Source organism: Neltuma alba, unplaced genomic scaffold, assembly GCF_004799145.2.
Source record: "Neltuma alba isolate B1F8T4 unplaced genomic scaffold, ASM479914v2 tig00003689_pilon, whole genome shotgun sequence".
Taxonomy (NCBI): Eukaryota; Viridiplantae; Streptophyta; class Magnoliopsida; order Fabales; family Fabaceae; genus Neltuma; species Neltuma alba.
The window spans coordinates 139,159-143,362 of NW_021633390.1; the positions used below are offsets into that span (position 1 = coordinate 139,159).

The 4,204-nt window shown below is 32.3% G+C and overlaps 1 pseudogene; it reads right to left on the bottom strand.

The window, feature by feature from the left end:
• Positions 1–645: 645 nt before the first annotated feature.
• LOC114742238 (pseudo histidine-containing phosphotransfer protein 6-like) lies at positions 646–1,583 on the bottom strand (annotated as a pseudogene).
• Positions 1,584–4,204: the final 2,621 nt, after the last annotated feature.

The following is a 4,204-nucleotide window of genomic DNA, read 5'->3' on the forward strand; positions in this document are numbered from 1 at the left end:
TAGAATTCTATTTCATTTAGTTTTGGTCTTTAAAATTTTTTTCTCATTTTATTTTTGATCCTTAAAAAATATTATTCTAGAGACTAAACTTTTGGTTTCAAATTTCATGGACCCAAAGTAAATTGAGTTTAAATTTCAGGAATCAAAGATATAACTTCAAATTCTGTGACTAAGTTAAATTATTTGACTAAAAATTACATTAACAAAAAAAAGGGGGAATAAGCACTGTTAAATTCACCAGGAGAGCGTGGTAATAAGTTACTTGGGAGCTACTTTGGGAGAGTAAAACTATGAAATGAAAGCCACCGGCAGGTACGAACTATAACTTTGAAAAGATTTGATCCTGTTCATTCAAAAAGGGAGCCAGTGATGAAGAAGAAGAAGACGACGCACCCACGCATTCGTACATCAGAATCCAAATGCCAGGTACTTGACCCCCTTCTATTTCCCATTCCAACTATCACCAAGTACAAAAGTTGGTCACCCCTCTGCTTCCTCTCAAAGAGAAAACCACTAAATCCTAAAACCTAAAGCTCCTCATTAAAAGCATCCATCATCCCACAGACATAATTACTGTGTTGGATCCCTTCATTGATCATTCATTACGTATCGCTTGAATTAACTCACCGTAATACTGTGGTTTAATTAGTCTTCACCTGCTGACGGGTATCTCACCCCTGCTGCCAAAACGCGTTGCTGCTCTATCTGCATTAATAATCACAATAATAATGCAGCATAGGTCATAACTTGTGATCAGTATCTGTTATTAATTCTAGAAATAATGGGAATTTATGATCTTCATCAAGTAAACAGATAGCTCCATTAATGAGATAGTACGTACTCGGAATAACTCGTGTAGCTTGTTCTTGAGATAGCAATACTCCTGCTCCAGCATCTCCAAAGCTCTCAAGCATCTGAAATTATCAAACCCATCGTGTGAAGCAGTAGAAACACTCCGTTATCTGCTTCGTGTGTTACTGAATATGCATGGTGCATGTGGAAATGGATATAAGTATAAAATAATAACCCAATCCAAAAAAAAAGCCTTAAACTTATAAACCAAATGCAGATAGCAGCAGTAAACTTGAAGAAGAACTGATTTGAAGTGGATATATTGGAGATTGGAGAAGGAACGTGAACGTGTAAAGACCCAGGGCGATTGTTGAGGCGAATAGAAGCACGGAAGGCAACACAGACGTTTCTGATTCTCTTGGCACCGATGCTGGAACTGCTACCCATCAACTGATTCAAATGGATTCCTATTTTCTTCAAGTCTGATGACTCCTTATCCATTCTGCAGAATTAATGGAAACGATCAGAATATATAGTGGATATGAATGAAGAGAATGAATGGAGAGAGATATACAGGAGACATCGAAGAGAGGAGAGGAGTTTCTCGGACTCGTGGAAATAGATGGAGAAACTTCGGAGACGAAGTAGGGAGAGGAGTGGTCTTGGAGCCGGTGAAGTTGCGAGGAACTGCTCGTCGAGGACTTGTTCATGGAAGAGGAAGGAGAGCAGGCGGTCATGTCGGCCCATAGCCGTTCGCCGCCCAACCCCAGCTGCCACACCGGAAACCCCGTCTTGCCCGGTCCACAAAAGCAACCTCACAGACACATCAACGGCCTTCTCCGCCGGTCCAAGATTATAGATTGATGCTCTCACTTGCCCTGCTTCTTCTCCCACCCCGGCCGGCAGGTATATATACTGCTGCGCGCCAATGGTTCAGGATATCTTTGGATTGACATTGGACGAAACTAACTTCTAGCTTAATTGATTTTTTATAACTGAAATTAGAGTAAAAGTCAGTTAGATTATGTCTGGATAGGTGCTTTTAAAAAGTCAATTGAAGTTAAACGTTGTTTGGATGATTAATAAAAAAGTTAGTTTAGCTAAAAATGACTGAAAAAAAGTATAGATTTTATTGAATAGTAATGTTTGAAATTTTATATTTTTAAATGATGATATAGTTTAAAAAATACATAAAATTGTTATGATAAAATATAAATAGTTTATTTGTGAAATTATAAAATAAAAATATTTGTTACGAAGAAAAAATTAAAAACACATTGTAGATAATTAATTAAATATATATAATGGACAAACATGAATATAAATTAAAATTCATTTGGTCTGAATAAAATCTCATTATGCTAACAAAGGAGATGAGGCGGAGGGAAAAATATGAGGATAAATCTGGGATGCTCATTTTTAATGATCACCGTTTGAAACTGCAGTTTGAAAAGTCAAATTTTTCTCCTTTAAGTCCAAGTTGAAAGCCAGAAGTTGGTTAGAAAAGTTAGCCCAGCCAAACAACGTTTTTTTGTCCAACTTAGTTCGCAACCTCAGTTTCACTATTTTCAAAACACTTTTGTTGTTAGAAACGGTAATCTAAACATGCCCCTAGAGTGGTTAATTTCTCTTGAAGTTTCTTCCACATACATAGATACATATAGCATGATTTCTTTGTAACTTTGATATTTTCAGGAGGCCTATATTGGGTCCATTTAGAACAGCTTATAAATAAATTTTTAATCGTGATTTATGGAATATGAAGTAAGCATGTTGAAAAGAGTTTATCTCGGTTTACGTAAACGTATTATAAATTATTTCAATCGTGATAGCAAACAGTGCCATTATTGATCTGATCTCATGGATTAAGGAAGCTGGAGGCAAAAATTCTCAAGGACCGAAAGAAATGAATATTATATATAATAAACGAAATAAAATAATAAAAATTTGAAATAATCATCAAGTTTTAGTCTCAAAGAAGTAAATGGGAATATATGGAGTTTTAAATTATAATTACTTTTCATAGGTCATAAATAAATTATGAATTGTAAAATATATTGAATAAGTCTTTAAAGGCATTAGTTATGAAAGCAATTTATCAACTCAAGTTGATTTGACTTTAGTAATAAATATTTTCGTCACTTAAATAAATGATTGGAAATTTAAATCTCAATTTTTGCGCATGTAGCAACTTAATTGAAAAGGATCTATCTTAATATGTTCTCAACATTGCCCTGGGGGAGATAATTTTTGTTGTCTATAGATTCTGACCCCTAGCTTCTACTTACTAAAACCATTACTATTCTGTCTCTTATTATAAAATCATTTTAATTAAATTGTACGGTTTAAAAAAATAATTAAAAATTAGTTAAAAACAATTAATATATAGTAAATATAGTTTTTTCCCTAATATACCCCTATATATAAATGAATAAAGGTGAGAAAGTAATGAGATGAATGAGTGAAGAGAAGAGAATGTATTAAATACATTAAATTAGGGGGTATTAAAATATGTAATACGTATTAAATACTCAGACAAACTCAAAGAAGATCTTATAAAAAAGAACAAATCCATTCAAAAAATTGGATTTTATAATAAGAGATGGAGGAAGTACATGTTACTGTTATAATTTTTAGATTTCATATAATTAATAATAATATATAAAAGAATATGGTTATCAGAATAATTTCATTCCCTCATCATTACTAAATGGGACCGTTACGTAATTTAGGCAGTGTCCTTCCACCCATCGCCTTGCTAAAATTGCTGTGCTTTTACATCAACAATTCTTTCATCAGTTTCTTCTTTTTCTTCCGAAACTTGTGGTGAAAAAGTTTGTACCCCATCCATGCCTCCCAAGGATACTTTTATGCTCCAGATGTGTGTGTATTAGACGTGTCTATTCATTATAATGTTTTAGTTTCTGTGAATAGAATTAAATTAATTGAGTAATATATTTATATTCTAAAAGAATCACTTTTTTTTTGAAATAGTAACTACCTTTATTAGCTACTAATTGAGTGAATACACATGGACAAACTTTACAAAATTTAAGATAAATCGCACTATTTTTTTATGTTTTATAGTTTATTTTTTATTGATTATTTGGTGGTGAAGCAAAAGCATATGAAAACATAATATAAAATATAAATTTATAATAAATCATATTGTATGTAAGTTATTTAGCCAAAAAAATTACTCTCCCGATTCTTCATATATGACCTAATTATTGAGCTGATTTTGTTTCTAAATATAAAACCTATTTTTTTATAATTTATCAGTTTTTTCTAAATTATCTCTATTGATACTTCCTCCACCATAATCAAGTAAAAAAAAGGGGGAGGATATTAAATAAGATGATTATAGTGTTTTAGAAAAAAGGTGTCATATTTTTATAATTAACTAACTTAC